This window comes from Centruroides vittatus, unplaced genomic scaffold (genome assembly GCF_030686945.1).
Source record: "Centruroides vittatus isolate TY-2023 unplaced genomic scaffold, ASM3068694v2 contig_1154, whole genome shotgun sequence".
Taxonomy (NCBI): Eukaryota; Metazoa; Arthropoda; class Arachnida; order Scorpiones; family Buthidae; genus Centruroides; species Centruroides vittatus.
This window is the reverse complement of record NW_027120741.1, coordinates 501,220-514,306: the sequence shown is the minus strand read 5'-3', so window position 1 is coordinate 514,306 and position 13,087 is coordinate 501,220.

Sequence of the window (13,087 nt, the reverse complement as noted above, 5' to 3'; positions counted from 1 at the left end):
TTTATAATCTATAAAAATACCACTTTGTACCATATAGTAAAAATCTTATATATAATTTGCCATTTTATCATTAAAAAGAAGCTTTATTCAGGGTAAAGTCTGATGTTTGATTTGTAAATATAAAAAAATAGAAGACAAACGACAGGCAGAAATAATATATTTAAACTGCTTCTTTTTGATTTAAATATGACTGAGTAACATAATATCATAATCATATTATTTACTTATTTTATAATTTTTATTTTTCTTATTTAATTTCTCTATTTATTAACGCTATTGACAATGTATTTATTAGCTAATACATATAAATTACTAACACTTACATATTTATTTTAGAAACATAATGAACAGCGAAAGAGCTATATTTTTAACGTATTTTATATATTGAATAGAATAAATTAAACTTAATTTATTGTGCTTTTATACAAATACTATACTGATATGTTTAAATACCTAAAATTAAATTAAATTTAAGTAAATAATATTTTAGAAATAATTTAATATTAATTTATACTTTATTTTATACTTTAAAAATCCATAAAAAAAACTATGCTTTCGAAAATGGTAAATTAATTTGAATTCATTTTTTTAAATAACGTTTATGGTGTTTGATTTGGCAATTCATTTACTGTTTTACTATAATGTTTCGAATATTCGCGAAAAATTCATTTTTATCTAAAGTACCAGTTTAATTTTATTCGTCAACACTATTGGAGTTTTCTGAGACAGAGTCGTTTGCATATGTTAATAAATTAATTAAGCAAATGAAGTGAATCCATTCCTCCAGCGATATAAAGTTTTAGTTACAAAGTTTCATCATTTTTAGCCTTATTTTATTCCAATGACTAAATATTTAATGCTTATTTTTATGTAAAAAATGAATAGTTTTTTCATTGAAATATGTAATTTTAATCTTACTGTCTAAATGAATAGTTTAACTGTTTCTTATTTTTATCTATTTCACATTGAATACTCGATAGAAACGCTAAATGTTATTAAAAAGCTCATATATTATAAATGTGAGAGATAAAAAATGACATTTTAAATTAAATCTATATGGTATTATAAGTAGAATATAACCCAAATAATTTCAATATATTATTTATTTTTTATATATATAATTTACATCTATACTTCTTATGTTTCCCCAATAATTAAATTCGTAGTTTAAATGAAATTTAAATTGCATTAAAAATTAAAATCTAAAATTCAGATTATTTAAAAATTAATGATCTAATGATTGATTAAACTCAAGACTGTTTAGAAAGATTCAAACTATCACTTAAAGTATCTAACCCTTTAAGGAGTACGGCGTAGATTCTATCTATCTACAGTAACATTATAAAGCTATGAATATTTATATTATTTTGTTTTGATACGGTTTTACATGAGTTTCAATTATACAATTAGGAACATAAATGTAAATTAAAATCATATTAAAAAGTTAGTAGGATGCTAAGTAAATTGCTTTTAATTCAGACATTTGGAATGAATATATTTCTTCACAGAACACACACAAAAGTATTTAAATTGATTTCTGTAGTGGCAAAATACAACTTGGAAGTCTCGCGAATGCACAAAACCAATCATGGGGTTACAAACAGCCGCGGGCTTCTAGTAGGGCAGTTATGAATTAAACTAAGACAAACAATAAAAATAATTATCATACGAAGATAGTCATCTTTAGAAGAAAAGCAAATTACAGAAATCTGATAAATTTTTTATGCGTAAATCGAATTGAAATGAAATGCGATAGATATTAAAAATTGATTGCCTAATGAGTTTCATTTATCATTCGAAATTTTTATTGTTATCATTAGTATTATAATTGGAATTTTGATATATACATGATGTATGCCGTTAAAAATAAGCACGTAAAAAAATATATATAATTAGCGAATCAGTAAATATATATTTTAAATAAATGCTAATATATTTTGCATGTTACTAAAATTTGTCATATAGGAATATCAACATAATTACTTCTTTTCTTGAAGATTTAAATTTTACATGGCTTTTTAAAGTTAAAAATTTTGTAAATTAAAAACTTTTTCTAAGAAAATTTATGATGAATGTGAAATTTATCTGACTGTGTCTCATGTTTAAACTTTTCTGCTTTTCCGTAGTATATTAGTAAGATTAAGAGCACGAATTCTCTCTTTATTGAAAAAAAAATTTAGAAACTATAATTTCTAAGTTTGTTTTAATTAAATGAGATGAAACAAAAATTACGAAAAATATCTGAATTTCTTAATAATATAAATAGTACTTTAAATGTCTAAATATTTTACAAGACAACTTTCTTTATAATTAAGAAGTTATATTAAAATCAAATGTTTTATCAAATTATGAAAAAGAGTATTTATAGTAAAGGATAGAATAGCTTACATATCTGATAATGATATGGCAGTATTTTATAAAGTGAATTTCTAAAAGATAAGTACCACAGGCCTACGGGTAAAAATATTTGGAACAACAGTTAATAGATAAAAAAAGAAATCATTTTTTGCAGAATTTTCAACTTAATAATATAAAAAAATACATGTAAAAATAATTTTATATGGCAATTGAACGCAACTTTCTTTATTGAATGTATTTTGGAATATTTAAAAAAGTATATCTTTACATAAATAATATTATTTCAACACAAAATTTTCACATAATAAATTATTTAACATTATTACATTAATAAGAACTAGAATATTAGGATGAAAAATATTCAAAATAATGAAGCTGAATTGAAATAATTATTATATTTTTCATTTTTTTAAATGAAAAATACAATAACAATTTCATAAAGTTTTCATATTTTCACTATAATAAATCAAAAACGTTTACAATTAATTAATAGACATGTTTGTTTATGTATTTTACTTATTCAAATTTATTTTTACTTTAGTAATTAATTTATTTTTATTAGAATATGTTTATTGTAATTTAAGTTTGATTAAAATAATTATTATAATGTAATTTTTTAATGAGCCACCGTTTTAAAAAAATTATAATTTTTTTTTTATTCATCTTCAAACGATAAATATATAACAAATAAACCAAAAATTTTAGAATTTTAAAATCATGTTTTTTCTCCTTTATTTTTGTTATAACAAGCGAAGATACAATATATCTTTAGCATATTTATAAAATTAAAAAAAAAAAAATTATTTGTTCTTTAGAAAATAATGAATCAATGAGTTTGAAAGAATTTTGTGCAAATGAATAGTGATAATTTCTTAATTGTAGTAAGTCATATAGTATGATTGTCATCAGATGATTGTTTAGTTTCGATTCAGCCATCAGCTGCAGTTGTCAACAACAACTAACTTGTCGTTCGAACGGGGTGATGAAGAAATATAGTTTTACATTTCAATGCTCCATACTGACTACTATATCTAGCCAATCAGAAGAGATCTCTAAGACTAACCGAGAACGTACCGTACTTATCGATCTTCTTCCTCTTCCTACAAGTAATTTTGTCTGGACATCAGGAGAAAGTAAGAAGAGTATTATCATTGACAGCGAGCTCTTATCTTTATAAATTTGTTTCTTGCAACCTGATTTTTTTTAAATAGGGCATATATGGAAAGCAAAAGTTTTGCTTTTATTTTAATACATATATTAGTATTTTTATACTAAAAAAAATTTGTTATCGATTTTTTCATTAATTTTTACTTCTACATTCTTAAGTCTCAATTAACAGGCGCAGCAAAATTAAGAAACATTACATTTTTAATTCGGAAGAGTTTTTTAATGTTATGCTAATTATAGCACTTTCAAGAAAAATTTAATCCTCTCTTTCATGAAGATTAAAATTTACTTACTTCATTTTAATAAAGTAATTTGTAATTTTGACTTTTTAAAATTAGTTTTTATGAATTCATATCTGTTAAAATTATTATTATAAAATTTTTAACTGGAAAAAAAATTCCATATTTTATGTTTGTTTAAAACAGAGTAAACGTTTTAAATTTTATGAGTTATTATAAAAACTATAACGTCAACTTGAAATTTATTCATTATTTGAAATTAAACAATAAATGATTTTAAATAAAATATTCAAAAGATAATTAACCTTATATTTTATTTTCATAATTTAGAAGAGATCTCGAAAGAATTTAATTATTATTAATTTTAGTAAATCAAATTAGGTTACCTGTAATAATTTGTTGCAGTAAGGCGGGGATAAATGTGTGAAAACAAAATAAATATAACAAAACAAAATTTTAAAAACAACTAAAGAAAACCTACTCATTTATAGGCTAAATTATATATACATACGTGTTAACTAAATGATTTTATTAGCTAACAAATAATAGCTAATATATAAATATCAATCCACTCGAACTACATCACTCCAAGAATAAACTATAGAGAAAAAAAATTAGGACCTATGTTTAAGTAGAAATTTAGTTGTTTGGTAACTTACTGAATTCTATAATTAGCTAACCACATACACTAATCCCGTTTTCTAACGGTACTTAATTTCACCTTGAAAATAAGAAAATTAGGAGTTCTAAAAGCAATTATAACAAATATGTCTCATTGGCTTAGTTAAAATGTTCATCGTAACATAGGTCATTGAACAACATAGGTTTGAATCTTAAAACAAAACGTATTTTCCTCGCCTATTTGAATCTTGGGTTATATGTTTAAGTGAACATATTTATACATTCTGTTTTACATTTTGACGTCTTCTGTTTATTTAACTAATAGTAATAATATTTTAAAAGACTTTTTACTATTACTATATTAACAAAATAATATAGAATTTATTAAATAACTTTAAATCAATAATTTCATATATTTTATTATTATTTAAAAGTAGTTATATATTCATATATTTATAAGTGATTGTAATTATACCTGCTTATGCAATTGAATAAAATTATGCGAATAATCCATTTATTTTAACCATAAACAGTTTTCCCCCCTGTTTAAAATTGTGCTAATGGCAGTTCATAAGCGACTAGCACGACAATTGAATACTTGTTTAAGTGCTTCCGCCCCACACCAGGAGTCAACGAAACTTTATCCCTATAAAAAACCCTCAGCATAAAAAACTCCCCACTTGTTTTCGTGACATTGGATTACCAGGCTATCAGAGCTGGTACTTTATTTTTTTATTTTTTTTTTTTGCTTCATTTTTTTCGCCGGTAGTCATTATTGAAAACCGCACGAACCATTATTCTATTTATATGATTTTAATTAGTTGTTAATCTTTTAACGTTTCTAATATAAAAATAATAATTATTATTATTGATTACAGTTTACGAATAGGTTTTATATAAATATTTATTGCATATTATCCAAATATGCAATAAACTATAATTAAAATAAAAATCTAAAGTAGATTTTGAAAAAAAAACATTTAATAATAATTATTGGTTTATATTATTTAACAATAAGTACAGATATGTAATTGGACTTAAAATATTATTCGAACAATTATAGTTACTAATTATAGGAAAAAGAAATGTTTATAATTTGTCATTTAAACAACAAAACTAATGTAGTCTGATATTTCTATGGACTTAAACGTAATCCTATCGAAATTGCTCCATTTCCTCTCTGCCAGAAATCAGGAAACGTCAATCACTGAAAATCACACCAGAGGAAACAAATTTACCTATAATCTGCATTTACGCGTTTATGCAATAATTGATCTCTTAAAATATTTATTTATGAATATAAGATTTAAACGAATATACATATTATTTATAACTTAAATAATTTTAACAGTATAAATATTTGGCATAAAAGCATGTTAATACATTTTTTTACAAATCAAAATAAGGTTTATTTCCAAGTTTTTAAAAATTGGTTTTGATACGTAAAAGATTATCTGCTAAAGTAAATCTAGGAACATTTATACAACGAGTCAATTAAGCGATTAAAATGCACTAATTATTCTCAACACTTCTGGAAAATTTCTATCATCTTACAAATTCTCTTACATAATTGCTTTTGTCTGACAACTAGAATAACATATTTCGCTCTTCGTAATGACAATCAAATTTTCACAGAATTTAAGATGTTGACACTTTTTATTGGTTAATACAGTTAAATGTTTGTGGTTTAGAAAACGCGTTTAAAGAAAAATTGAATTGCCAATTGAAGTATAAATCATTGTATAAATCGTTCAAAATATTATTTTATATAATTTTGTACTTTTTTCATATTAGAAGAATAATTTTTGTTGGTAATTAATTTCTATTCGATTTAATTGGTCTAAACTTACCTTACAATGGTTCGACAGCAACAAGCAATGAAATTAGACTGAGACCATTTGGTCATCGCTTTGTATGACCAAGGGGTAAATTTAACCCAGACGGGGGTACAAAGATGATTGTGACTCCTGTCCAGTCAGACCACTCCATCCAGCTGTCACTCCTCCGGCCAGCTCCTGATGCGTCAGCAATTTATGCTTGGGACAGAGAAAAACCTCTGGACCTCGCTGGACTGGCCAGAGTGGGACCCTTTGTTCTGCAGGACATTTGTTGCGCAAATCGGTGAGACCGTTCTAATATATTTTATACAACAACTTTTTAACATTATACAAAATTTTATAATTATTTTTACCTTATATTTAGACTTTATGTTATTTTTATATTTATTATTTCTTTTGCTTTGATTTTAAAATCTTTCTTTCTTTACTTTAATACTTTTCATTGTTATAACCGCGATAAGAATAAACCTTAATCTTTTCTTGTACAGAAAGCCAACAGGTGAGTAAAGTCTTGCTTGCTTTAATAAGAAACTCTCGGAGAATTATTACTGTTTGAAAATTTAACGAAACCCTAGAAAGTTTTCTTTATGTTAGCACGAAAGATATTAGTTGCATAATAGTAGATATATTCATTCCTCAATATGAACTGAAAATTATTGAAAAGTTTAATTCCCAATAAAAAACAATTTATCATTTTATAATTTGCTGATAATGTATCATAATGATTTTTCCTATTAAGAAAAACAGAAATTAAATCGAGTGGATATTAATTAATATATTATTATATAATTAGTTATTAATATAAAAGTCATTTGCGGTAGTAAATTCAATATATAAGTAAAGAAAAGAAAGATCTAAAGTGAAATAAAATTAAAAGAATGATGGAAAATGGACAGAAATAGTGTAGAAAGAATAAAGATTAAAGCTGTGAAAATTATTTACATACTTAGAAATCAATAATCGACAACGATTGAAAAAATCCATATAATATTTTCTACCAATTAATTTTATTTTAATTAATTAATTATTATAATTAATTTCGTTCTCTAATTAATTATCATAATTATCTACTTTTCGTTCGATGTTAATTTCTTAAATTTTTTAAAGTTAAAAAAATATCAAGAAGTAATAAATTTAATCAGAATTATTCTGCAATGCAGTTTAAACATTGCAAAAATAATATCAAATTGCCAATAATTTAACAAATTATGTCAGAGTTTAATTTAAATTAAATTTTTTTTTTTCATTTTCTATGTGATTTTAAATTATATTGTCATAGTCAGAGTATAACATTAAAGTGCTGAAAAGATAAGTTTAATCTTAAAAAAGTATTTCCATTTTAATTTAAAACGTTTATATAAATATAATCATATTAAAAATTATATATTAAGTTTGGATAATCAATATTGAGTGCATAAACATAATTAAAATTTTCGATCAAGAACTAATTCGGTTTCATCTTTACTAACTTTTGTAATTTCAAAAGGAAATCTCTGGATTTCTGTTGTTAAAACGGAATACAGAAATTATTTAATATTTAAGAAAATTTTACAATGAATATTTTATATACGATCATTCTTTGAATTTTTCATAACGATATCTAACTTAATTATAGAACTATTATTGGTCTATAAGCTTATAATTTATTACAGTGAAAATTCTAGTAGTAGTTTATCAGTGATAAATTATTTGAAAGCAGAGGAAGAAACCGTTTCATAACTAAAATATGGAAATGTAAGTAATTTCATATTTCGATATTTGCATTCGGACTTAATGGATTATCTTAATTAAAAAATCTTGCACTGTTAAACTTTTGACTAAATAAATGTGCTTTGATTTTTAAACTGTTTTATCAAACTATATAAACATTTAAAAGGTAAGATTTTAATTCTTTATATTTTAAATGTAGTCTGGTAATATCTTAAAGCCTCTTAAAAGCTTTATTTTAAGAAAATTTGAAACGTGTATTTGGAAAAATTACATAAAAATTTATATTTTCAACGTTAATAAATTTTTTAAAATTAATTGAATTAACCATGATTTTTTATCTGTTTTTTTTTAATATATATTTTAAATTTATATCTACAGCAAGGTTAATCCCAATCATTTTTTTTTTTTTGCAGTTTAGAGAGATAGGAACTATTTAAAAAGTAAAATTACATACATTTTTACTTAATATTTCAAGTGGGAATTGACCTAAAATAACCTTTTCTTGATCTAATAAGAAGTAAATCTTATAATGTCTTCCAAAAACTACCGAAAATAATAAAATATTAACATTTTTTTAACGAGTAGCTTATTATTAAATTAAATTATAAAAACAAGATCAAAAATACAATTATAGTTCTATTTTTACTTTATTATTTAATACAAAATTTACTTTTAAAATTATAAAAGAATATAAAATATGTATCGTGTAATTATTAAAAAAAGCCTCAGGTTATTATTTTAGAGTTATTGATTCAAATGTATAAATATTCTTTTTATATAAAATGATATGATTAATATCCTCGAGAAGAATATCATTTACGATTAATTTTTTTTTCAGTTTAAATGTTAAAAATATAAGTTATTTGGAGTTTTACTATTGTAAAGAATATTTTAAAAAATTGTTAAATAATAATTAAAATTTATTTGAATTGGTATATTATTTATTTATGTGAAGCATTTTATTTACAATTTTATTAATTAATACTTTTAAATAAAAAATATTATTAATAACATGTATGTACTATACTGTATGTAGTACTTTGTCTTCCAATAAAACGTTTAAATATTAATTGATTATATAAACTTTTAAATTTTAACAATATATTTATACTAACTTTCAAAAAATATATATTTAAAATAATACTAAATAAATGAAACATTGTTTAACAGCATTTTCTTGATAATCAAATTTTTACGTTCAAAGAGAATCTATCAATCAATCTAGATGTAAATGAAGATGCTTTGTCTTGCTATAAATAAGAAATTTTAATTCAAATGACATTTTCCTGTTAATTTTTCAATCATTTTTCATTGAAATGGATTACTAGCTTAAATCTCGGCCATAAATTCATTTTGTCATATAAATGACAAAAAGAATTTATGGCGGAATCATATAGAAAGACACTTTGCCTTTAGATTTGAAGTATGTTAAATACATTTTTTCCCGTCTCTCTTTCTCTCACTCTTATAATCTAAAATCTAGAAACGATATCAATATTTGTTGACACATAACTTTATACGATTTTATGAAGTTTTGGCTTTAGTACAACTACGATGATCTGTAGGAAAATTGGAAGACGGCCAAGAAAAAGAAGTTATCGCGACAGCAAGACACGTTTCGACAGGTCACTAATCTAGAAGATGACGTCATTTGATGATTGTCTGACATATCTTCTATCGGACAAGAAATTCCTACTATTCATTGACATCCGATGCAATTAACCATGGAATAATTCTTGGAAATTTTTAGAATAGATTGTTCCCATAATATTTTATTTCAGTCAAATTGAATCCACAGCCAATTACATTTTCATTTTAAAATTAAGTTATGTTCGAAGCTATTATTCAGTATATATATTATTACATATGTTTACCCCATTGGGATGAAGATAATAAATTAAATTCATAATTTATAATAAATATATATATATATATATAATACGATTTTAAGCAGAATATTTTATAATAAATTAATTTTAACATTTCTAAATATTATATGTATGTATTGAAATAAATTTATTACAAAATATAATCTTGGAAAATTATATAAATTGTGTTAGATAACGTGTCTATGTCTGTAATTTTTATATATCTTCATAATAGTTTCTTCCTTTAAATTTCTCGAGATATTAAACCATGTTTAGTCTAGATAGCGATTAAAATAACAGGATATTCTTTTTAGAGACATATACTTTAATAATATAATATCAAACTTTTGTTTCGGATAGTTCATTGTTCCATTGATATAATATTTCAAGTAAAATTTTCTGTATTGTTCTTTAATTACAAAAAATTTTACTTGTATCCTCTGATTAGAAATCGTCAATTCGTAAGAAATATCGAAAAATTCTTAAAATAAAGAACATTCTAAATCTTTCTTTTTTGTTTTAAATTATTGATTTCGTTATTATTAATGTCATCGTCATCATCGTCATCATCATCATCATTATCGTTAAATATTGGTGTGTAGTTAATTTTAGTTCAATCGATATATTTAAGAAAATTTCTATTCAATTCAATGATTGACAATTAATCAAGATTACAATAAATTAGCATAATATTTATATTAAAAAAATAATATAAAAATATTGCTAGATCTAAAATAGAAACTGAATTTAACATTATATGAATTGTAGTATTATAAATATTGCATAATGTTATAGTTAATTGAGATGGATTCAGTTACTACTTTGAGTTAAATTAATGTTTTTATCTAATCTTTCTTTCATTAGGCGCATACATAACATATATTTATATTCTAGGGGAAAATTTTTGGCATTCTTAATTAAAACAGATCATTTCTCTCATTAATTTTAGCCTATTATAAGTAAAAATTATGTTTTATTTATTTTTTTAAACTATAATTTCGTTTGAATTGATAAAATTATCTTGCAATTTCTGACGTAACATTTTGAGTGACGGTTTTTTATTCGCTCAAAATACGTCCTTTTAACTTGATCTTTCAATTTTGTAAATGTATCTGAATAATTTTATTAACGTTGTATTTAAAGACTGTACGTAAAGATTAACACATTTATTAATCCTTATTAATGTAACAATCTTCAACAATAATATCAAGATAATATTTATTTCTCTAGTTTCTTAACTTTTATAATCGAAGATTACATTAAAGTGACACTATTTTCTTTTTTAATATGAATTTATAATAAATAATATATAAGTTGTTATAAAATAATTTTAGAAATTTATACAAAAATACAATCTAGGCTTTAAAAATAAACTTTAGGCCTATCTTGAAAATATTTTCTCTGTATTATTTTTAATTTTATACAATTAAATAAAAATGAAATCATTTTGTGTTTAATAAACTAAAATAAACAAGTAAACCCTTCTTTTCTGTATTACTTCCAAAATTTGGAAGGTCACTCACACTATTTTTTGGCATTACTATTATCAATTCTTAAGTTGATGTGGTTGTCTATTCACATAAATTATTAAATATTAAATCATTTAAAAAATAAATTATAATTTAATTAATTTATACTATTCATTAAATATAATTTACCGGTTGTATAAAGATAAAATATACGCGAAATATTCTATCTTGCTCCGTTTATAAATTCGAACTTTTTATATTTATTTCCTATTCTGCCTCTTATTGGATAAATTTACTACTAGAATTTGAAATTTGAATAGTTTCCTCTGACTATTGGAAGTAATTAATTGAGTATTGAAAAGAGAATTAATTCGGTTCGGTTTCCACTTTGTTGTTGTCCATCAGCTTCGTTGTCCATCAGGGTCGTCAGCCAACAGAAAATGCCCGATACAGTCAATATTGTTTAGAGGTGAAGAGCTGAACAACGCAATCTTCGAGACATTAAGCAAAGGAAACACTCGTTTGAAAAGAAGAAAATTAGACTTGAAATTTTCGACTTCTTTTATTACCAATTAATTAATGAATTTAATATAATTGAAATGAAATTCAGGCCACTTTTGTAGATCATTCAAATATTAAAAGTCTTCAAACAATTTCAGAAATACTCTTTTAATAAATGCTTACTTTGTTCATATTTTAAAATATTAAAATTATAGTAACTTGGGAATTTGCTTCTATTGCCAATTTACTGAGCAATTCAAGTTTTAATTTATTAGACAGTTAAACACAATTGACGAATTTAATATAAAGAATCTTTGAATTATAAAGATTAAAAATTGAAGATTTAAACCAAGATAATTTAATTAAGGTTATTAAAGTTAGCCCGAAGGTAACTATTTAATATGGCTAAAGAATTTCTATTTTGCACTATTTGTTTGAATAACTTCTTATGTAGAAATGTGAACCTTACATTAAGTGAACTATAAGAAATGTCGTGTAATATCTAAACATAAATACTGTACATTTTCCCTACGTATTGAATCTTTACTCTTTAAAATCGCATCTTTCTTGAATTCTTAATACTTATAAAATCATTTATTAATGTTTTAAATAAGTAAATCTGTAATGGTAAATGTTAACTTTGTGTTTTGTGAAAGCAATCTTAATTCTTCATTGAAAAAAATAAAATAAAATATTTTTTGACTTAAAAAATTACATTTTTCCTTACATAAAATCTGAAATGTCTTATCATCGTTTCAAATATATAAAAAAAGTTAACGTATAATATTTCATAATCAAAATAATCGTTTAAAAATAATTTTATACGTTATCAATTAGACGAAACTTGTATAATATGTTGAAAGTATTGCTAAGGCCTCAAAAATTAAAACAATTTAAACTTATAAATATTGTAAAACTGAAAATACTGGAGTAAATACACATAAAACAAAAGAAAAATCCATTCTAGTCATCTCTATTTTGTTGTTAAACTATTGTAAGATTACAGTTATTATGAAAGGTTCTTCAAAATAAATATGACTAAATAATAAATAAATTAAATATTTATTTCAGTAACAACTTAGAAATCCAGTATTCATGTGAATTAATTATTTTAATTTTATTAGCTCTTTACTCAGGCACGAAGTTTAAAACTATACTTTTATTAAAGCCTGCTAAGAATAAATTCGATCGAAATTAAAGTTATTCAATTGCTTAAGAGTTTCATTTTTATATAATTATTATAACAGCTTTATTCTATATGATAATATAAAGTTTTTTAAAAATAAAGTTTAGTTTAATTCACAAATTTTCGTTTA